Here is a 24,649-nt window from a genome sequence, read left to right on the forward strand (position 1 = left end):
AAGTAACCCAACCACAGCCTGTCTCTAGAATTTTTACTATGTTCTGACAGAGACATCCAACATAGGATGATGGATGTCCCCCCGGGTTTTTGCAATTACTCATCAGCTTGTAAAAAGCTGCCAAAGCTAAACATCCATCATCCTGTGTTTATTGTGGGGGATCCTGCACAGGGAGCGACTGGCCATTTTTTCCTGGACCAACCAATTTCTCCCCTGGCTCCATCTTCATGCCATAGAATGCAACATTATCCTCCCCAGAGCCACCACCTGCAACAGCAGGACCAGGCTGCCCCCTTTGTCTCCTAATCTAGTGTCCCAACCCCTTACATTCCCTCCCAGTCCTCCTAGATGACTTCCTTTAAACTCTGTTCCCAGTATTCCTCCTCCTCCCTACTCCCTATTATTACAACTTCTCACAAAATGTGATTTAAAATGTGCTTTAAACACTGTAAATATAAAATATCAATTTGGATAACAATTTTTGTGCTGCATATTTATTTACTTAAAGCAAAGTAATTTTTCAAAAATGTATGTGACACCAGTAACATATTCAGCAATATAGGTGAAACAACAATTGCACACAACGTGCACAACATGAAGATTAGTACTGTAGATAAGAGTATAACAAACTGACAAAAGTAAATATATTTTCAATATTGATCATATGTCACTGTATATGTAGCAAATCAGGCGCTGTGGTACCATGAAATTTTTTTTGTTTTCAAAAAGTTTTTATTGGAAATAGTAAAAAAAGGAGTACTTACATATAAAGTAGCATTAGGAACAATGTCCATCAGGGTAATATAACAATCATGGGATATCAAATTAAGAGTGTACATTCACAATTTGAATTATGAGCTATATATCACAGTTATAACTACTTGAGTTACATTCAATTATATAATGATCATGAAATGTTTTTTTCAGCCGCCATTTTCAAACCATTTTCCAGCATTCTCCTTCTCAGAATTTGCTGTAGTCCCTTGGTTCCCTATATTGATAAAGATAAAAATGTAATTGCTGTGGCACATGACCATTATTACAAGGAGAAATATTTCTTATAATTAAAGGACCCTGAGCTGCATACATTTAATCGACATAAATTTGTATTTCTCTAGCGTTTTTCTCACTGGGAACTCAATGCACCTAAAAGGTAAGGAAGTCACACTCAGCTGAGGAAACCAGAGGTAACCCACACAAGCACAGGGAGAACATGCAAACTCTATGCAGTTAGTGTCCTGGTCTGGATTTGAAATGAGGACCCTACTGCTGCAAGGGAGAAGTGTACCCTCTAAGTCACTGTGTTGCCCTGTCTGGCCCCTTTCGCATGGGAAAGATCCGTTTTTCTTGGCAGGGGGTCCATCCATTGATCCCCTGCTGAGCGGAGCGGGTGAATGACAGGTCCGTGTCTATTCTGCTTATGCAGAGTGGACACAGACATAGACCGCTCTGCTCTATGGGCAGTCAGATGTAAACGGACCAGCTGTCTATTTACACTCGACTGCTCTCTGATCAGATCTAGCCAGACAGAGGGGAACGGATCCCCTTCTGTTTATTTTTGCTGGATCGGATTGGATTGTAGGTAGGCAAATGTAAAAGAAAACAAGTCCATTTATGTCCACTGCAACATAGAATGGAGGGTCTGATTGGGTCCGCCTGAAAAGCGGATAGGTGGACCTGATCGGACCGCTCGGGTGAAAGGGGCCTTTAGCGTCTAGGGCTTTCATGCAATTTAAAAAGTTGCTCTTTTTCCAAAATCCTCCTGAGATTGCTTTAATCATGAGCACATCTGATATTGGCACTGTGGATGCATGCAGTTCCTCCCCTATAGCTTTACCTTAGTCATGCACTATCCCAGAAATCATTAAGAAATTCCATTTAGGAAATAGTGGTTTAGATGTGTATGTCTGTCTAGTTGCAAGAAATCTTAGTTATAAAATTTTATGGGATACCGTCTGAACTCTGCATAGTAGTAATAGTAATCATAGCAGTGGGGTGCAGGAGTTAGTAAAAACAATGTAGCGTCATTTTATTAAAGCATAGCACATTTACATGTGAGACGTTCATGTCCAGCCCAGAGTGCACCAGATGATGAAAAAGGCGGCACCAAAACCAACTTCTGATTTGTAAATGAGACAGCTGCTGTGCAATGGCGTCAGAACCGCCGGATGGAAGGATGGCCGGCGGCATCTGCGGACGTAACTTGTGCAACTCACTGTCAAAAGATGGAGCAATATCATGGGGATGGGCGGGCAGCAACGTGTTTCAGGTCACTGCCCCCCTTTGTCAAGCAGGCAGGTAAGCAGAGAGTTCTGGCTTATAAGACACAGGAACAGAGAGGGTGAGATTGAGAAGAATAGAGAGCAGCAAGGCCTTGCACAGCTCCTTTGTGATTAGACAAAGCAAACTACAAAAACCAGCATGTGGAAAAATACAAATGGACATGGAATTGCAATAAATTTCATCATTATATACAGACTTAACTAAATTAATAAAACTTGGTCATCCCATATGCAATCCATACAAGCAAAGTTATAAATAATGAAAATGATAATAATATTAAATAAAAAGAAATATTAATATAAAACTATTGTGGAGATAATAAATAGATAGTTTTAAATTGAGAAATTATGAAGGCACAGTAAATGTTACCACTCAAATTTAATTAAAATGCCAGTAATAAATCATTCCAAACATGAAACCCATACTTTTGACTATCATGTCAAAAGTATTGAGACACTTGTCTTTACACGCACATGAACTTTAATGGCATCCCAGTCTTAGTCTGTAGGGTTCAATATTGAGTTGGCCCTCCCTTTGCAGCTATAACAGCTTTAACTCTTCTGGGAAGGCTGTCCACAAGGTTTAGGAGTGTGTCTATGGGAATGTTTGACCATTCTTCAAGAAGTGCATTTGAGAGGTCAGGCACTGATGTTGGACGAGAAGGCCTGGCTCACAGTCTCCCCTCTAATTCCTGCACTTCCAGGTCTGGGGCGCGCATGAGTGCTGCCGGTGAGCTGCTTCCACTGTGATTGGACACAGCAGGAGCCAATCAGCGGGACCCGCCAATCAAACAGGACACAAGCAGAACAGCAGTCTGCCTATGTAAACAAGGCAGATTGCTGTTCTGTCAGTAGGGAAGGTATTGATTCTGTGTTCCTGCTAAGCAGGAACATGGATCCATGTCTTTCCCTAATACAAGCACCTCCCACACAGTAAAAAAACACAGGGTAGGCACACAGTTAACCCTTTGATCACCCCGCTGTTAACCTTTTCTCAGCCAGTGTCATTAGTACAGTGACAGTGCATATTTTTAGCACTGATCACTGTATTATTGTCACTGGTTTCCAAAAAAGTGTCACTTAGTGTCTGATTTGTCCGCCGCTATATCTCATTCCTGCTATAAGTCGCTGATTGCTGCCATTACTAGTAAAAAAAATAAAAATATCCCATAGTTTGTAGATGCTATAACTTTTGCGCAAACCAATCAATATACGTGTATTTTGATTTTTTTCACCAAAAACATATAGCATAATATATATTGGCCAAAATTGATGAAGAAATTTGATTTTTTAGATTTTTTTTATTGGGTATGTTTTACAGCAGAAAGTAAATAAAACTGTTTTTGTTTTAGAAATTGTTGGTCTTTTTTTTTGTTTATACAGCACAAAATAAAAACCGTAACGGTGATCAAATACCACCAAAAGAGAGCTCTATTTGTAGGGAAAAAAAGGACAAACGTTTTATTTCTGTACAGTGTCGAACGACCGTGCAATTGTCAGTTAAAGTAACACAGTGGTGTATCGCAAAAAAAATGGTCTGGTCATGAAGGAGGGTAAATCTTCCAGAGCTGAAGTAGTTAATATGCTGATGTATGCTATGTGTGCTCTCTACAGTCTGTGTCTGGTCAGCCCTGATTGGTGCTGTGACGGTCAGGTGACTTAAAAAAACAGGTTCAGAAGAGCAATTCAAATGATAAATATCAAACAATTGTTTTGCAGCTCCCAAAAAATATTTATTGAACATCAAATGTGTATGTTTTGTGTCCTAATCTGTAGTTAGTGGAGTCAAAGATGTTTGACACTAGCTTTCACTTTGTTCAGACGGCATCTGCATCCAAGGCTTTTTTTTTACTTTAGTAATTTAATTGATATATTTAATACTGATTTATATTAAAAGCTTTTTCTGAGTTTCTCAGTGAATTTAATCAATCAGTATATACTATACCCCGACCCTAAATTGTTTAGCATTAAGAGGGCATGGAGGAGGAGTTTCTGTGTCTTTTACCAATGTTTACACCCATATGTGTGGCTCTATAGTCATGTAGGCTGCACAGATAAAAAAAAAGGAGGAAATGAAAAGCATAGAAGAGAACTGAAATTAGAGCATGCTCCGTAGAGGACACCAGCTGGTTTACAAAATATCAACCTGCAGTGGGGACACAGAAAAGATGGGAGGGACAGCTGAAGGCAGGATCAACCAGGTATATTTCAGTCAAACACAAAACAAATGTTTTAGTGGCTTTGTATGAACACTGTTATATAACATGTAATGAGAGTTTTTCATAGTCTGGGTTTAATGGCCCTTTAATTTTTATGATAATTTTCATTATTTATAACCTTGCTTGTATTGATTACATATGCGGTAATCTAGTTTTATGAATTGAGTTAAGTCTGTGTATAAGTATGTTGATGAAATTTACTGTAATGCCCAATTTGTAATTTTCCACATGCTGGTTTTTGCAGTCCACTTTGCCTTATCACAAAGCAACTGTGCAAGGCCTTGCTGCTCACTCTTATTCTCCCCCTCTGTTTTAGTCCACTGAGTTATAAGCCAGAACTCTCTCAGCTTGACAAAGGGGATGGTGCCCCTGAAACGTGTTGCTGCCTGCCCACCTGTTGACATTGCTCTACCTCTAGTCAGTGAGTTACAGCCTAGATGCCACTGGCTATCTTTCCATCCAGCGGGACTGATGCCATTGCACAGATGCTGTTTGATTGGCAAATTGGAACTTGATTCTGGCACTACCCTTTCTATCATGCATGGCACTCTGACCTGGGCATGAGCTTCTCACGTGAAAGTATGCAATATTTTAATAAAATAATGCTACATTGTTTTTACTAACGCCTGCACCTTGATGATATGTTTCTTTCATGTGCTTCTGAGTGGATCCATCCTAGATCATCATACCAGGAGCTGCAGTATACGTCTGGATTTGTTGCATCCTTATTTCAACCTTCTATTATGGACTTTATGGACATTTATTTATTCATGGTTTCTGGAGCACTTAGTATGTTAAGTGCAATTATTGTGCATACGATTATTTTAGTGCGGTGCAGAGTTTGCCTTAAATGGCCTCTTCAGCAGCATTGGATGTGTCCAATACCTGCAATATCTCTTCTCCTGTATATTATTCCTCCTCCTTCTCTCCTATAACAAACCATGACATACCAGGGAAAAATGTGGATAAATCCATAAGAGCAAATACAAAAAACAGCAGTAGAAAGAAGTGAAAAAAAACAAGTCATTCGCTGATATCATAAAGTAGCACGTGAAGCACAAAACACACTAGGTGAAAGCTTTGAATAATGGGAATGCCAAAAAAGCAAAAGCATCCGGCCAAAACGTGGAACAATTGAGGAGGACAGATGATCAGATTTGGTTTGGAACGAGGGATAATCCCTTCAAATAAGGATTAGTTGGGAGCTGTGCTCAAACACAGCCCACAAAAGTATAAAAGTTATCATTTTTTGTTCATAGAACTTTGCAGTTTGTCTTAATAATACCAATTTCAATCCAGAAAGTTGTCTGGAAACAGCATTGGCTAACAGCTATACCGTTAAACAAAAGAATATCCTTTGGGAAGGAGAAGACAAGGCAGACAATTTGTATTTCTGGTGTTGGTGAAGAAGAACTTTCCTGCCATCCCTAAAGATCTACTGGCCTCATTCTTTTACCAAGAGGAAACGGGCCTGGGAGCATGATCTACAGTACAGGGTGCTCAACCAGTGGCCTGCCACCTTAAACCAAGGAAGCGCATGCCCATGCTCTGGGATGGCGGGACTAAAAGCCAATATTATGGTCAACGCCCTCCCAGAGCATCGGAGTGCATGGAGCCGGCACAGGCCACTTAGGGAGCAGGAGTCCTCTGTAGCGCTGGCTCCTATCCCAGGTGGAGCGATACCAAGTGCACTTTGCCTGAAACTTTTATAGTAGCCTGGAGAGCAATGCCAGCAGAAGCTGGAAGAGAAAAAGACAACACATACACTGCACTTTTGCAATGGGCATATTAGCTCTTATTAAAAAAAAAAAAGGATATGCTTACTTACTGATGTGACTACTCAATTAATCAGTGTAGTTGGCAATACCATTAAATTCCTCAAGGGAGAAATATGTAAACATTTAAATTTACAGACGTGTTTTATGTTTTTGGATAGTTAAAGGAGCTAATGCTGGCAAACATATGTAGGCAGGTGTAGTATGCTTTCTCCACTGCAGCTGGAGCTCAACCGTGGCGACATTGCAGAGGGTGAAGAAGTAAAGAGTAACTTAGTTCCTCTATGGTTTCCTGGGTCACAGTTATCCGATTGAATGCTGGCACACCATTTGTGACTCTGGTGGCCATTTTTGGTCAAACAGAGACTATTTAAGATCCTGGCTCCCAGGCTAGGTGCGCATTTCACGTGTGGCTAGAGTAGGGATAGGTCATCTTTCTGGCAGGGACAGTGTTTAGCATCAGGGAGAGGTTCCCAAGGAGTAGGGAAAGTGCAGGGACACTCCATCCTATCTGGAAGCCTACCCACTGGGGTACAGACTGGCCAAGCTGAATTTCGCTCCTTGCGACAGATGCTGTCGGCACTCCTGAAATCTTCTACTACTGACACATCATTGTTACATCCTGTGAGTGTTCCCCGGCCGGCTGCCTTCCTGCTGGGTTTGTTGTGTATTGCCGAACTTCAGATACAATATATTTCTGTTTCTCTGCACTGAGACTCTGAGTGTTTTCTGCCACCACGCTGCACTGCATCCACCTACAAATATGCAAATTCCTTAAACAGGACCACAGATAATATCTATAAGATTCTGGGGCCTATACATGACAACTGTTCTGTTAATGTAGATATAAGTGTAGAGTTTTGCTAAACCCACAGCACATCATCAGCAAGACCAACACAACACTTACATTTTTATGGACAGTATCCCCAATTCGTATCTCTATGATAATCTCCTGTTGTAGCGCACCAGAGACGCCCATCATCGGTTCCATCACCGGTACAGTCAGAATACCACTTGGATTTATACATAAATGGGAAGACACAGACCTGACCATTAGCGTTTCCACCTACAGCATATATCACTGTAAAAAAAAGTATAACAGAGTTACCTAGCAAAGGAAAATACTATACAGAAGTTCTTCTCTATAAACATAATGCATACAAAAATGTATCAAGGAAAATTAAAAAGAGCAATAATGTGAAGAACCATGACTGCTTAGAGCTATAGACTTAGCTAACCAAATTACATATAGAAAGTTGAACGTTGCTCAAGTAATACACAGGACAATTTGGAATGGAAGGGCAAAGCTACAGTGTTTTGGGTTTACACAGCTCATTTATTGAACAATATCTTTAATAAACCAACCTAAATTGACTTAAACCCCATAAGGCTGGGTTCACATTATTGCACATTGGATGTGAGTTTCCCGCATCCAATTCGCATGTCAGGAGATTGCGACCGGCTCTCTATGGAGCCAATTCACACATCTCCAGGACGGCTGCGGAGCGTATTGCACAGGAGTCCTGTGTATCTTCTGGTCCATTTCAGGTCTGAATTCAGCCAAAATTTCTGACCAAAATCGGACCTGAAATGGTGAAGAAGGACGAACAGAACCCCCTGCTGTAAGCCGCTTCATATGGCAGTGTGAACCCAGCCTAAAACTGATATGGAAAATGTTTCATATTGTCTGAAGAGTCATGTACATTATCTCACAAAAGTTAGTACACCCCTCACATTTTTGTAAATATTTTATTCTATCTTTTCATGTGACAACACTGAAGAAATGACACTTTGCTACAATGTAAAGTAGTGAGTGTACAGCTTGTATAACAGTGTAAATTTGCTGTCCCCTCAAAATAACTCAACACACAACCATTAATGTCTAAACCGCTGGCAACAAAAGTGAGTACACCCCTAAGTGAAAATGTCCAAATGGGCCCACAGTGTCAATATTTTGTGTGGCTACCATTATTTTCCAGCACTGCCTTAACCCTCTTGGGCATGGAGTTCACCAGAGCTTCACAGGTTGCCTCTGGAGTCCTCTTCCACTCCTTCATGATGACATCAAGGAGCTGGTGGATGTTAGAGATCTTGCACTCCTCCAACTTCCATTTGAGGATTCCCCACAAATACTCAATAGGGTTTAGGTCTGGAGACATGCTTGGCCAGTCCATCACCTTTACCCTCAGCTTCTTTAGCAAGGCAGTGGTCGTGTTGGAGGTGTATTTGGAGTCGCTATTATGTTGGAATACTGACAAACAAATGAGAAATGATCAAACAATGGTAGATATCTCTCCCTCAGCGCTCACGGTAAAGATACAATATCTACAAAGCTGCTACTATAATAGGAAAACAATATATGAAAAATGTGTCCAAATATAAATATTTAAAACACTAACAGCCCTTAGAAAATCCAAGAGTCTTTAGACTTGATGCACGGTCCACTTTTGATAAAATAGGAAGCAAAAAAGCATAAATAGAATTATAACGATGAAGTTGCTCCCTCCTGATATACCTCTACACCGTTACAACGGTGTTCCCGGGTCAGGCAAACTGGAGAGCCGACAGCGTGATTCAGTAGTATAGGTTGCTGCGTGATCAGGCCCTGAAGGTTTGCCTCACCTGGGAACACCGCTGTAGCGGTGTAGAGGTATATCAGGAGGGAGCAACTTCTTCATTATAATTCTATTTATGCTTTTAACATATGTTTTTATTGTAAGTGTACATCTATGAGGAGTTACTGAATAAACACATCTTTTTGAAAAAGTGGATTACGCTATGTACACTCCTTTTTTTCTGCTTATAACGAGCAATATATAGATGGAAAGATGCAGTGATTGCTGATTATAGCCACCTGACATCCATACACCTACCCATCAATATTGGATGAAGATTCACAGAGCCTTGCTGACAACAACACACCCAAAGATATGCAGTATCTCCAGTAATATCTGGTAAGTGAACTTCCTTTGGGGGATTGTCTAACAAGTGTCGCGGAGATGGTTAATCGTCTGGATCCATGAATTATAACTTGCCTCTAATTCTTTTCTTCTGGAGTGGATCACCTTTAAACTCTTTTTTGCATTTTTTTGCCTATTTTATCAAAAGTGGACTGTGCATCAAGTCTAAAGACTCTTGGATTTAATAAATGCTATTATGCCCCGTACACACGGTTGGACATTGATCGGACATTCTGACAACAAAATCCATGGATTTTTTCCGACGGATGTTGGCTCAAACTTGTCTTGCATACACACGGTCACACAAAGTTGTCGGAAAATCCAATCCATCTAAACGCGGTGACATAAAACACGTACGTCTGGACTATAAACGGGGCAATAGCCAATAGCTTTCGTCTCTTAATTTATTCTGAGCATGCGTGGCACTTTGTCCGTCGGATTTGTCTATACACGATCGGAATTTAAAGGATTGGATTTTGTTGTCGGAAAATTTGATAGCATGCTCTCAAACTTTGTGTGTCAGAAATTCCGATGGAAAAAGTCCGATGGAGCCCACACACGGTCGGAATTTCCGACAACAAGCTCCGATCGCACATATTCCGTCGGAAAGTCCGACCGTGTGTACAGGGCATAAGTGTTTTAAATATTTATGTTGGAATACTGCCCTGCAGCCCAGTTTCCGAAGGGAGGGGATCATGCTCTGCTTCAGTATGTCACAGTACATAGATAGGGGGCGCTAGTGATAATTCAAAAAAATAAAAAAATATAAAGATAAAAAATATTGTTAAAGTGCAACAAATATAAATTGTGCTTTGTGTGTACCTTGTATAGTGAAAAAAAGAAGAAACATAGATTTGTATAAATATTAACAGTGGGATTGAACCATAACACACAGAAACCAACACAATGGAAACAAACAAAGTCTCGATAGTGTAAAACCTTTTATTAAAATGCTAAGGATAACATTAAAAAGCCAAATGGCTGCTTACATTTCTGGGTGCCTACCCAGCACTGGGGCTGCTCGCTTGTCAGGGTATGGTTGGTATCAGAGATCCGTAGCACCACATCGAAAGACGGCGTGTGTTCCACCCGGCATAAGAGACAAGGTTTCGTTTTGAACGTCCTCGGGGAAGCGTCACGCTTCCCTGAGGACATTCAAAACGAAGCGTACGTCGGAGCGGTACGTGGTCACGTTCTTTCACCAACGTCCGGTCATCTGGTTGTCTCTCATGCTGGGTGGAACGCACGCCGTCTTTCGATGTGGTGCGACAGATCTCTGATACCAACCATACCCTGACAAGTGAGCAGCTCCAGTGCCGGGTAGGCACCCACAAATGTAAGCGGCCATTTGGCTTTTTAATGTTATCCTTAGCATTTTAATAAAAGGTTTTACACTATGGAGACTTTGTTTGTTTCCCATATATCCCTTGCTTGAACGATTGGGACCGGAGGGGTTCATGCCTAATCATCATCCAGCTATCCAGCCGTCCATGTGAGCAGGCACAATCCTGCAAAAGCGTTAGTGACCCTCTTTTTAAATAAAGGGGTCATTGGTATCTGGTAAGCAGATATCCATTTCTACAAGGTGTATTTTTTTCTTTGGGTGAAGGAACTTTTTCTATCTATCAACAGCAAGGAACTGGCACATTTTTGGAAGATATCACTCTACTTTAGAATTTATTTTTTCACTGCAAATTATATACAGTATATGATTGGCATTGTTACCATTGTGTTGGTTTCTGTGTGTTATGGTTCAGTCCCACTGTTAATATTTATACAAATCTATGTTTCTTCTTTTTTTCACTATACAAGGTACACACAAAGCACAATTTATATTTGTTGCACTTTAACAATATTTTTTATCTTTATATTTTTTTATTTTTTTGAATTATCACTAGCCCCCCCCCATCTATAAACTTCCACCGGTAGATCATTTATGTTCAAATTGGGGAGCAGCTTGGGTTATGTGTATTTTTAGTTTTTTTAGTTTTCAACCACTTAAACTCATTTATTTATATTTTTTTATGATCCACTTTTTGGATCTTTCAACTTTTCACCATTGACGCTGAGTTTTTCCACTATATCACAGTACATGTTGGCATTCATGGTTCCCTCAATGAACTGTAGCTCCCCAGTTCCGGCAGCACGCATGCAGCCCCAGATCATGACACTCCCACCACCATGCTTGACTGTAGGCAAGACACACTTGTCTTTGTACTCCTCACCTGGTTGCCGCGACACATGCTTGACACCATCAGAACCAAATAAGTTTATCTTGGTCTCATCAGACCACAGGACATGGTTCCAGTAATCCATGTCCTTAGTCTGCTTGTCTTCAGCAAACTGTTTGCAGGCTTTCTTGTGCATCATCTTTAGAAGAGGCTTCCTTTTGAGATGACAGCCATGCAGACAAATTTGATGCAGTGTGCAGCGTATGGTCTGAGCACTGAAAGGCTGACCCCCCACCCCTTAAACCTCTGCAGCAATGTTTGCAGCATTCATACATCTATTTCCCCGTCTGGATATGACGCTGGGCACGTGCACTCAAATTCTTTGGTCGACCATGGCGAGGCCTGTTCTGAGTGGAACCTGTGCTGTTAAACCACTGTATGGTCTTGGTCACTGTGCTGCAGCTCAGTTTCAGGGTCTTGGCAATCTTCCTATAGCCTAGGCCATCTTTATGTAGAGCAACAATTCTTTTTTTTAGATCCTCAGAGAGTTCTTTGCCATAAGGTGCCATGTTGAACTTCTAGTGACCAGTATGAGAGAGTGAGAGTGATAACACCAAATTTAACACACCTGCTTCCCATTCACACCTGAGACCTTGTAACACTAACGAGTCACATGACACCGGGGATGGAAAATGGCTAATCGGGCCCAATTTGGATATTTTCACTTAGGGGTGTACTCACTTTTGTTGCCAGTGTTTAGATATTAATGGCTGTGTGTTAAGTTATTTTGAGGGGACAGCAAATTTACACTGTTATACAAGCTGTACACTCACTACTTTACATTGTAGCAAAGTGTCATTTCTTCAGTGTTGTCACATGAAAAGATATAACAACATATTTACAAAAATGTGATGGATGTACTCACTTTTGTGAGATACTGTATATTCTTACTTGAATGTTGGTGTGCTTTTTGTATTTCTTCCAGATCTGTACAGTAATCCAGTGTGAAACATTACCTCTGTGCTGGAGCTTCCTGTAATAAAGACCGGTCATTGCTGCTCTTCCTTGTGCAGGATGACCGGTCTTGTCTCCGCCCCCTCCTGCAGTCTTTTACGGGCAACCTGTAGTGAGTGTGGCCTGCTGTCTCTCCTACAGCTTTGCTCTCTACGCAGTATGGTGGTGATAATGTCACTGATACATTTACAAGGTAATATCTGTTTTATTTTTCGTTTGGTGCACACAAAGTGAATTTATCCACTTTGTGACTACTGAGAATTTTTTGTGCCTGGAGTTTAATTTTGAAAAGCAAACCAAATATTAACTGTTTTTCTTTTCATTCCAAAGCATTTTCTTCTGATGAACCTCTTCTTTTGTCACTGAAAATGCATATCCAAAGATGAAAAATATATGTCTAAAGCATAGGTGTGCACAGCCTATTGTATTAGGGTGTGCACCTCAAATGTAATAAAACTTGGGCAGTGTTAGTAGAGCAGGGGACTTGTCAGTAGGGCAGAGGTTGGTTTCAGTAAGTTTTTATTTTTTTATTTTTTTACAATTCTTTTTAGGAGCCCTGTTTAGGGACTTTGGTGAACTATCAGCAGGGGAAATCTGCGCCACACGGGGCGATTAGGGTGTGCCCAGGCAAACCCGACACAACCCCTGCGCAAGCCTATGGTCTAAAGTCAGCGCGAATATTAATAAAGTAAGCAGCAAGCAATTCAGGTTTATATACACACATCTTCAATGTAAATTCAAATATAATTGCAGAACTAAAATAAATCATAGACCATATTTAAATGTGTCACGAGTTATCATTAGGTGTTCCACCAAAGTCAATAAAAATGAATAAACATTTGACAGTTCAAAAGGGTGGCTCAGGCACCTGTTGAGCAGGAGGGTTGTCTGTGCCGTCTTATTGCTGACACATATCCTCTTCTGCCTTCTCTTGCAGTGCTACCAGCTTCTCCCCACTTCGGGGTAGTGGTCCTAGCACAGGCACCCCTTCCAACTGCTGTCTGGGGCCCCTCTTTGTGCCCCTTTCCCCCGCAGTGCACCAGGCTTCCCTCCTATCATCTCCTGCTGGCAGCTGCTGCGGGTACACAGGGGATATTTAGGGTGGATAGTGGGGGGAAGGGACCAGTAAATATATTATTTATTGACCCCTTCCTTACCTGAATGAACACAGTGAGTGATCGGTGCCAATCACTCCTGTGTCCATTCATCACTGAAGCACAGTAAACTGTGTTTACTATGCTTCAGTTTGTGAATGACCAAGACGCTTCAGAGCGCTTCTAATTAATTTATCTTTGCAACTGAGACTGCAAAGACAGGTACGGATAAATCTATGTCCTCAGTCACTTCCGGCCAGAAGAGAGCTTGTTAGGTAGGCTGTATGAGGCCCCGTGATTTCTAACAGCAGCCCTGCTGACAGCTCTAGTTCTCCACTAACAGTTTGGAGGGGATCCTGATCACGTGCGCACTGTGATAGTCAATCACATTTGTCACAAGATCAGGAACTCTGCACCTCCTGTCAGTCACAAACCCCTTATAGGGCCAGCAGTAGCTGTTGGCAAGAGGTTAAATCATTTCCACTCTCTCAGGGTAAGGGGGATACAATGTTCATTTGTAGTTTGGAGTATGTTGGTGATATATAAATAGGTAAAAAAAATGAAATTATACATTGCTGTGGATACATAGCTTGATGTATGTGATTCTTTTTTATTTTTTTTTATTTGTAATGGCCCTACAAGAAAAGGGACAATAGAAGAGGAAAGATGGACACATGGATTTTGTTTTGAAAATGGGGACAGTTCCTTCCAATGAGGATCAGTTGGGAACCTTGCCCAAACACAGACCACATCCTATAACTACATCATATTTTAAAAAGTACCTTACAAAGTTACAAAATTTAAAAAGTCACTGTTTTGTGTTTTTAATAACTGGAAATGATTCAAAGAAATGTACTGTTCGCCTTAAAATAACAATTTCAATCAAGAAAAATGTCTAAATCTAACTTTTTAATTTTTCTCCTATGACAGTAGACATGCAGAACGGAAAAATTAACTTTGTTTCAGGCAAATTCGTTATGTTCCTAATTCCATTTTGTATATTCATTTCGGAATTCATTAAGTTTTGTTTCATTTTGTTTACTTTCATTGCCTTTATGAATTTTCTAACGAATTCCAAATTTTCTGGCTGATTTGAATTCTGTGTGAAGAATAGCTGGTTGTTAAGGAGCGGGCCGGGAAGTCAGCCGTCACTTCCTTAACAACCGATGACTCATCAGCTGCCCGCTGCCTGCTGAATGTAAACAGAATTGCCAGCAAATAGAAATGAAAAAAAGATCCATACCAGACCCTTTTCCACGCATAAAGACCAGGAAAAGGGGGGGGGGGGGGATGAGTGAACCAGGCCACATGTTTTCAACATGGGGGGGGGTGCTTTGGAGCATGTTGATAGGGACAAGAGCCTCTTCCCCACAACCCTGGCCCAGTGGTTGTGGGGGTGTGGGGGCTGACTTATTGGAATCTAAAAGCCCCCATGTTAAAAGAATCCCCCAAATCCCAGCCCCCCCCTGTGTGAATATGAGCATGGGGTAAAAACCCTGACCCGAGCGAAAAAAGTTACCTGCCAAACATAACTGCCCCCGTCCAGGGACACAGCTGTATGACAGGTAAACATAGGGATGGGGGTTACCTGGTGACGTAATCGGGTGACCCCACCCCTATGTTTACCTGTCATTCTGCTCTGTCCCTGGACAGGACCAGTTGTGTTCGGAGAGCGATGTTTTTTCTTTGTTTATTTTCGTTGTGGTGGGCGTTCCTATGGGTTTTTTATATAAAAACACATCAGTTTTTGACAAGCCCTTTATTAACTTTTTTTTTTTTACTATGTACCCCATACTCATTCACATGGGGGGGGGGGGGGACACAATCTGGGGGCTCCCTTGATTCACATAGAATTTGCATCGGTCGATAATTTTTTTGACCGATACAAATTAGAATCGTTCCAAAAATTTGGAATTCATGAAGGAAATTCATGAAGGAAATGAATCTAAACTAAACTAAACAAGTTCCAAAACGAAATTAGTAACTTAACAAACCTTTCCAAAATTAAACGAAACAAATGTTTCCATTCTGCACATGTCTACTTTCATAGGAGAAAAAATTTGAAATTTAATTTGCAAACATTTTTATGTTCTGTGATATTTTATAGGGTCCAATTCTGTCAAACATATACCTATTCCTTACACAGAGCCACAGATACTATATGTAAGCTTCTGGGGCCTATATATCACAACTGATCTGTTAATGTAGAGATAAGTATGGAGCTTTGCTAAACCCAAAGCATATCATCAGTAAGACCAAACACAACACTTACAATTAGGTGTACAGTATCCCCACTTCTTATCCTTATTATAATCTGCTGTTGTAGAGCACCAGAGACGTCCATCAGAGTTTCCATAACTAGTACAGCCCCAATACTTCTTAAAATGATACTTGAATGGGAAGACACAGGGCTGACCATTAGCATTTCCACCTAAAGCATAGATCACTGGCAAAAAAAGTATAACAAATTTACCAAGCAAGGGAAAATTACATACTGTACATACACAAAGTTTCTATAAACATAATGAATACAAAAATGTATCAAGGAAGACTAAAAAGAGTAAAAATGTGAGGAATCCCAAATTATCCATCAGACCTTTTATAGTGCAGAGGAACCATGACTGCTGAGAACTACTTCATAGGCTTACCATAACTCAATTACATATAGAAATGTGAACCCTGTCCAAGTAATACACAGAAAAATTTGCACTGGAAGGGGAAAAGCCGTGACTTTGTTGGGTGAAAACAACATATTTTTTGTCCAACATCTTTTTTAAAGCAACATAAATTGACATAGCCTTTAGACAAGCGTTATGCCTCTTTTAGCAAGGCCTTGTCTGCATGTAGTTGGTAGGTGGAGTGTGCACTGCTTTATAAGCTAGAGTGGGTGGAATCCAAGTCAGGCAGGAGTATGGGAAGAGGATATCCCTGAATTATGTTATATAGGTTTGTAGCCTGGAAAAGAAAGGTCCCTTCAGGGCTAGGTGGACCACAGACTCCGAATGAGGGTGTATGTTAGTCAGATTTATGGTGAAGGGATGGAGAGATGGCTGGACTTTCATGTTTATAGCATTGTAGATTTATAGAGTTGTACTGTACTGCCTGCCTGAAGTGTAGAATTGATAAAGTGCCTATGTAGAGTTGATCTATTAAATCACAGTAAAAGTGCTAATAGGCTATTTGTGTGAACATTCTTTTATTTGTGAAGGTGGGCCTCAGGCCAGGAGAATGTGAGTAACAAGATGGTAAAGTTTCTCCCTTTACATTTGCGCATGTACCCTATCTCAAAAAGAAGAGGGAAGGTGCCCTTGGCCAGCTTTTCCTATTCTTTAAACAGTACAACAGATAATATCTGTAAGCTTCTCAGGCCTATACATCCAAACTGCCCTTGTCATGCCTTCAGCCTATAAAGGAAAAATAATATCTTCTGGACTTGCAATATCAACATTGCCCACTAGATGCCACTCTCAACAAAGGACTATTGATAGGTAGTGTTCTATGGTCAATAGACAATTCCTGTCATATCACTAGGAACTAGCCCACTTCCTATTGCAACTCTCTCATCTGTACCATGAGGAGAACAGATTGCAATGGAGCCAGCTAAGCCTGTACTACGTTCTATGTTCTATGTTACTATGTTCAGAGGAATTCCCGGTCCTTCTAGGGCAGCATCGCTGGTATGCTAAAGACTGTTTATTTGTATACCTAGTAGGCATTTGTTATGTTCATGTAATTCTTATATATGTTCTTTGTCTGTTTATTCCTAGTTTCACCGCGCATATCATATCCTATCTTATATGACCACCACCTGTTCATCGTAATAAAGATCCAAAGTTACAGACAGTCTGGTTATTGTAGGATTCAAGGTTTAAACTGTATGTTGAGCTACATACACGCCAGGGGCAAACATGTAGCAAGAACAGAACATTGAAACAGCGGCTATGCAGCAAGTGGGATTTAGGACAGTGACTACACAGAGGTCTGCTACCCTGTCAGCGCAGTCACCTGCATATGGCAATACAGCAGTCTCTACACAGTCAAGCATTCCTGCTAACAACATGTCACATAGCCAGGCATCCTCACTCAAGACGAGGTCCCAAGTTTTCGGCTCCTGTAGATCTTCCTCCGCAAGCAATGCACTTGCTATCGCACGTGCAAAAGCTGAAGCCGCCAAGGCCCGAGCAGCCTTTGCTGAACAAGAAATGCAGATTAAAAAGGAGAAAGTGAGGCTAAAGGCACAGTTAAAGGCGCAGCAACAGTTAGAGGCCGAGGAAGCCCTCCTAGAAGTAACCCTAGAGAAACTCACTGTAGAGAAGGAAGCAGCATAGCCGAAGCAGAGGCCTTAGAATTAGCTGTATACCCGAGAAGTGAATGCAGCAGACGCAGCAATATTCTCGACCCAGAAGCTGAAACTCAAAATTCTCTACAACGAACTTCGGATTACATCAACCAACATTTTAAGCCAAGCAGTGACAAAGATTACGTCAAAGAGACAAGCCAAAGACACTACACGGTACCGCCGCAAGTCAGCGACAAGCCTCAAGCCTGAAAACAGGAGAAATCCATGCAAAGTGATGCCTCCTACGAAAGACTCCCTAAACGTGAGATAACAGAGCCTTCTAATCGCCCTCCAGAACCAAAGTCCAAGTCAGAACGGTACAACAGAGGCCGGCTTGACACCCTCAAAAGGTATGACTACACACAGCCATCCCACCACGGCAACACACAGCAGGCTAACCAAGCCACCATAGACTTTGCAAGGTTCTTTGCACGTGAGTTAGTCACCAAAGGATTTGAAAAGTTTAATGACTGCCCTGAAAGCTACAGAGCCTGGCGGTCTTCCTTTCAAAATGCTATCAGAGACTTAGATCTGTCTTGCAGTGAAGAGATAGACCTCCTGATCAAATGGCTTGGAAATGAGTCTGCAGAGCATGTCAGGCGAATCAGGACAATAAATATAAACCACCCAGACACTGGTCTTAAAATGATTTGGGATAGACTTGATGAGTGTTACGGTTCAGCGGACTGTGGACTTTGTGTGTCAGCAAGCTAAAACAAGAAATGATCCAAGTTTTGATTTTACATTGTCATTTGCTGCTCCTTCAGGACTTAATTCTCGTAAACCTCCAGTAGCGGTACACAAAACTAATGTGACTCCTCCAGATTCTTTTCACAGGTCTGCCAGCTTCTCTAACTCAGAGACAAAGGTCAAAGATCCTGGTAAGCAGTGTCCCTTGCATCAGAAGCCACATCCTCTCCTACAATGCAGAGGCTTCAGAGAGAAGACCCTGCAGTACCGCAAGGCCTTCCTCAAGGAGACCCACATCTGCTACAGGTGCTGCTCTTCCAGATCTCACCTCGCCAAGGACTGTAAGGTCAGTTTAAAATGCACAGAATGTGACAGCTCAAAACACAGCACAGGTTTACACCCTGGGCCAGCTCCATGGATTTTACAACACACTTTCAGCACTAGTGAGCATGGCGGGGAAGAAGAGCACAATATTACAACTGCACCAGAGATCACTTCACAATGTACAGAGGTCTGCAAAGGAGTCATAGGTGGCAGGTCCTGCTCCAAAATCTGCCTAGTCAGAGTCTACCTAGCAGGCCAAAAAGACAAAGCTATTAAGCTTTACGCAATTCTGGATGACCAAAGTAACAAGTCATTAGCCAGCTCAACCTTCTTTGACATCTTTGGCAGTAAAGGCCCCAGCATCCCCTACTCCTTAAAAACTTGTGCAGTAATAGTGGAGACGGCAGGGAGGAGAGCATCCGGATACCAAGTCGAGTCCATTGATGGACAATCATGCTTATCTTTACCAACTCTTATCGAATGCAACCAGATCCCCGACCATAGATCTGAAATTCCTACACCAGATGTGGCTGCTCATCACCCACACTTGAAACGCATAGCGCATCTGATACCAGAACTTGATCCCCAGGCTCAGATTATCCTACTCCTTGGGAGAGATATATTACGAGTCCACAAATCAAGAGCTCAAATTAATGGTCCCAACAATGCTCCTTATGCTCAGAGGTTGGACCTCGGATGGGTCACCATCGGAGATGTCTGTCTAGGAAGCGTGCACAAACCTAACTCCGTTAACAGCATGCTCACAAATACCCTAGAGAATGGGCGTCCTTCTCTTTTCCAGCCATGCCATAACCATTTCCTTGTTAAGGAATCGCCCTACACCTCCCACTTGTCTTGTCCCTTCACAAGCCCCACTAGTGATAACGTTGCCTGTGACAGTGACCGAGACCATTTAGGGTGCACAGTCTTTCAAAGAACTAAAGATAACAATCGTGTGGCAATGTCTATTAGGGACAAACTCTTCTTAGAAGTAATGGAGCAAGGACTAATCAAAGATAACACAAACAGCTGGGTCGCACCTCTTCCCTTCAGACCACAGAGACAACGCTTACCCAATAACAGAGAACAAGTGCTACAACGTTTCACTTCCCTTAGACATAATTTACAAAGAAAGCCAGAGATGAGAGAACATTTCTTTTCTTTCATGGGGAAAATCTTTGAGAATGGTCATCCCGAGATAGCTCCCACCCTTAAAGACTCTGAAGAGTGTTGGTACCTCCCTATATTCGGAGTGTACCATCCTAAAAAGCCAGGTCAAATCAGAGTAGTGTTTGACTCTAGTGCCAAATTCAAGGGTGTCTCCTTGAATGATGTCTTCTTGACAGGCCCAGTCCTCAACAACAAACTCCTTGGAGTGCTCTTACGCTTCTGCAAAGATTCTGTTGCCTTCATAGCTGACATCCAACAGATGTTCCATTGCTTCCTGGTCAGAGAGGTTGACAGAAACTTCCTAAGGTTCCTTTGGTTCAGAGACAATGACCCTTCCAAAGACATCTCAGAGTATCGCATGGGGGTACACATCTTTGGTAAAAGCCCTTCACCTGCAGTCGCTATCTACGGACTCAGACATTCCGCCCCAGAAGGTGAACTTAAGTATGGCTCAGATGTAAAGCAATTTGTACAGAAAGACTTTTATGTAGATGACTGCTTGAAATCCTTACCTTCCAGTGAGTCTGCAATCTGTCTTCTTAAAAGAGCACAGGAAATGCTCGCTTGTTTTATTCTCAGACTTCACAAGATTGCTTCCAACAGCAAAGAGGTATTGGAAGCTTTTTCCCTGCTCAAGACCATTCTAACAATCTAAGAGACTTAGATCTAGGTACAGACTCTTTACCTGTACAGCGCAGTCTAGGTCTACTTTGGGACTTGAAATCTGATTCCTTTACCTTCCAAATAAATGGAGAAGAAAAGCCTTTCACTTGCAGAGGTGTCTTGTCCACAATCAATAGCCTATGACAACCAATTAGGATTTGCGGCACCTGTTGCAATTCAGGGTAAAGCCCTACTTAGAGACTTGATTCGTGAAACATCCGACTGGGATGCTCCATTACCCCCTGATAAGAGGAACTCTTGGGTAGAGTGGTAGAACTCTCTATCAGTCTTATCTGATCTCCATGTTTCATGCCCATATGCTCCAATACCTTCTACACTGACACAGAGCCAAAACCTTTGCAATTCTGTGATGCTTCTATCAAGGCAATAGCTGCTGTGGCCTACTTAAGAACTGTCGACACTACAGCACGATGCCACATAGAATTTGTCATGGGAAAGGCAAAACTAGCCCCACACCCTGAGCACACTGTACCTAGGCTAGAACTTTGTGCTGCAGTACTAGCTGTTGAACTAGCAGAACTAATAACCTCAGAGATGGACATTGACCTCAAGGATATCCAGCTCTACACTGACAGCAAGGGAGTGCTAGGCTACATCTACAATGAGACCAAACGTTTCTATGTTTACGTCAACAACAGAGTGTTGAGGATTAGGAGATCCACTCGTCCAACACAATGGCGCTACGTACCTACTGACCATAATCCTGCAGACCATGCTACAAGATCTGTTGCTGCATGTAACTTTAAAGACACAACATGGTTTACAGGACCTGCATTCTTGTACAATGCAGAACAGACTGTTCCTAAGAGTGACACTACTGAACTAGTAGATCCAGACTCAGATGCTGACATCCATCTGTTCTAATCTCAGGCTTCACAAGATTGCTTCCAACAGCAAAGAGGTAATGGAAGCTTTCCCTGCTCAAGACCATTCTAACAATCTAAGAGACTTAGATCTAGGTACAGACTCTTTACCTGTACAGCGCAGTCTAGTTCTACTTTGGGACTTGAAATCCGATTCCTTTACCTTCCAAATAAATGGAGAAGAAAAGCCTTTCACTCGCAGAGGTGTCTTGTCCACAATCAATAGCCTATGACGACCAATTAGGATTTGCGGCACCTGTTATAATTCAAGGTAAAGCCATACTTAGAGACTTGATTCATGAAACATCCAACTGGGATGCTCCACTACCCCCTGATAAGAGGAACTCTTGGGTAGAGTGGTAGAACTCTCTATCAGTCTTATCGGATCTCCATGTTTCACGCCCATATGCTCCAATATCTTCTACACTGACACAGAGCCAAAACCTTTGCATATTCTGTGATGCTTCTATCAAGGCAATAGCTGCTGTGGCCTACTTAAGAACTGTTGACACTACAGCACGATGCCACATAGAATTCATAGATACATTTCTATGTTTAGTTCAACAACAGAGTGTTGAGGATTAGGAGATCCACTTGTCCAACACAATGCGCTACGTACCTACTGACCATAATCCTGCAGACCATGCTATAAGAGCTGTTGCTACATGTAACTTTAAAGACACAACATGGTTTACAGGACCTGCATTCTTGTACAATGCAGAACAGACTGTTCCTAAGAGTGACACTATTGAACTAGCAGATCCAGACTCAGATGCTGACATCGTCCTGAGATCTCGACATTTCAGACTGCCAGTTTAAATCTGACAGATTTACCAGATTCTCAGAATGGAAGACGCTTGGTCGAGCTATTGCTTGTCTATCCATATAGCTAATTTTGTTGTTGTCACCTGAGGAATAAATAGTGGTTTCTGATGATACCAGGTGGGGAGTGTCATGCCTTCAGCCTATAAAGGAAAAATAATATCTTCTGGACTTACAATATCAACATTGCCCACTAGATGCCACTCTCAACAAAGGACTATTGATGGGTAGTGTTCTATGGTCAATAGACATTTCCTGTCATATCACCAGGAACTAGCCCACTTCCTATTGCAACTCTCTCATCTTTACCATGAGAAGAACAGATTGCAATGGAGCCAGCTAAGCCTGTACTACATGTTCTGAGGAATTCCCAGTCCTTCTAGGGCAGCATCGCTGGTATGCTAAAGACTGTTTATTTGTATACCTAGTAGGCATTTGTTATGTTCATGTAATTCTTATATATGTTCATTGTCTGTTTATTCCTAGTTTCACCGCACATATCATATCCTATCTTATATGACCACCACCTGTTCATCGTAATAAAGATCCAAAGTTACAGACAGTCTGGTTAGGATTCAAGGTTTAAATTATATGTTGAGCTACATACACACCAGGGGCAAACGTGTAGCGAGAACAGAACAGTCCTGTTAATGTAAAGATAAGTATGGAGATTCTATAAACCCACAACATATCATCAGCAAGACCAAACACAACACTTACATTTTTGTGGACAGTATCCCCACTTCATATCCTTATTATAATTCTCTGTTGTAGAGCACCAGCGACGCCCTTCAGAGGTGTCATCAGTGGTACAGCCCCAATACCACTTCGAGTTATACTCAAATTGGGAGATACAGGGTTGACCATTAGCATTTCCACCTACAGTATAAATCGCTGTGGAAAGAAGTATAACAGAGTTATCAAGCAAAGGAAAATAACATACAGAAGACCTTCTCTATAAATATAATGGAGATGTGAGTAATCCCATATTAACCATCTGACCTTTCATAGTGTAGAAGAACCATAACTGCTAAGAACTAGAGGTTTAGTTGACTGTAACCCAGATACATATAGAAATGTGAACCCTGCCTAATTAACAAACAAAACAATGTGTAATGGAAGGGCAAAGCAACTGCTTTAGTGGGTTAAAATGGATTTTTTTTTTTTTTTGCACCAAAATCTGTAATAAACCAACATAAATTGACATAGACTGTGAGCACCCATAATTGTTATATTCATAATATTCGTTAGAAACATCTCTTCATCATCAGGACTAGTGTCCAGCTAAACAATTCTCAGGGGGCTTAGGGTTAGAACCCCTTAAAGCATGTATGGAATAAAATGACGATAGAGTGGCTATGAACTCAAAAGGAAGGGAAGGTGTGGTAGTTTTTGATTGCTGGTCAGTCTACAAGAGGTCAGTGTCCCACCCCTCACACACTATAAGTTGCCACCAATTCTTCCCCCTATTCAGAGATGAGAAAACCCCAAACCATTAATCCCTGAGTGGGGCTTTAAAACTGAACTTCAAGATAAGCAAATGTTGTCTAGTTATAGGAGTCATGTGTATCCTTACTTGAATCTTGGTGTGCTTTGTATATTTTGTCCAGATCTGAGCAGTAATCCAGTGTGAGACATTACTTCTGTGCAGGAGCTTCCTGTAATAAAGACCGCTCACTGCTGCTCTCTCTCCTTGTGCAGGGTGACTGGTTTTGTCTCCGCCCCCTCCTGTGTTTTTCTGAAAACAGCCTGTGGTGGGTGTGGCCTGCTGGGCCTCTTGCACAGCTTTACCCTCTACACAGTTTATTATTGATGTCACTGCTAAATTTGGGGCTTGTTCACATTGAGGTTGAGCGGTGGTAAAACCCTGCAGTTGAGCTGTGTTTTAACCACATACAACTGCTCCCCCTATAGCTAAAGCCGTGGCAGGAATGATACCCCCTGTGCTTTTGGCAGGCAATGAACCTGCTAAATGCAAACAATTGAAGTAAATGGGGCTGCGTGCAATGCACAAAAGTATACACTCCAAGGTATTTGCTGAGAGGCATGTTGAGTCCATGGAAGATTTTATTTTGTTGCCACAAGTTTTTACAAGTTTTTGGAAAAGGACAAAAAAATTTCTATTTTTTTTACACAAAGTTGTCACTTTAACAAGATATTTCTCACGCATGTCATGGGTATATGTGGAATTACACCCAAAAATACATTCTGCCACTTCTCCTCAGTATGGGGATACCACGTG

At 41.6% G+C, this 24,649-nt stretch overlaps 1 long non-coding RNA gene across 1 annotated transcript in view; it reads right to left on the reverse strand.

Moving 5' to 3' along the window:
- Positions 1-478: 478 nt before the first annotated feature.
- The window catches only part of LOC141102914 (uncharacterized), a 31,255-nt gene continuing 7,084 nt past the window's right edge, over positions 479-24,649 (reverse strand). Inside the window, exons 2-5 of the long non-coding RNA XR_012235217.1 lie at positions 23,128-23,301; positions 15,788-15,961; positions 7,184-7,357; positions 479-991 (exon numbers count right to left, since the gene is read on the reverse strand). This is a non-coding gene — a long non-coding RNA (uncharacterized lncRNA). The remainder of the gene's footprint in view (positions 992-7,183; positions 7,358-15,787; positions 15,962-23,127; positions 23,302-24,649) is intronic.

Source organism: Aquarana catesbeiana, linkage group LG07 (assembly GCF_042186555.1).
Source record: "Aquarana catesbeiana isolate 2022-GZ linkage group LG07, ASM4218655v1, whole genome shotgun sequence".
NCBI classification, from domain to species: Eukaryota; Metazoa; Chordata; class Amphibia; order Anura; family Ranidae; genus Aquarana; species Aquarana catesbeiana.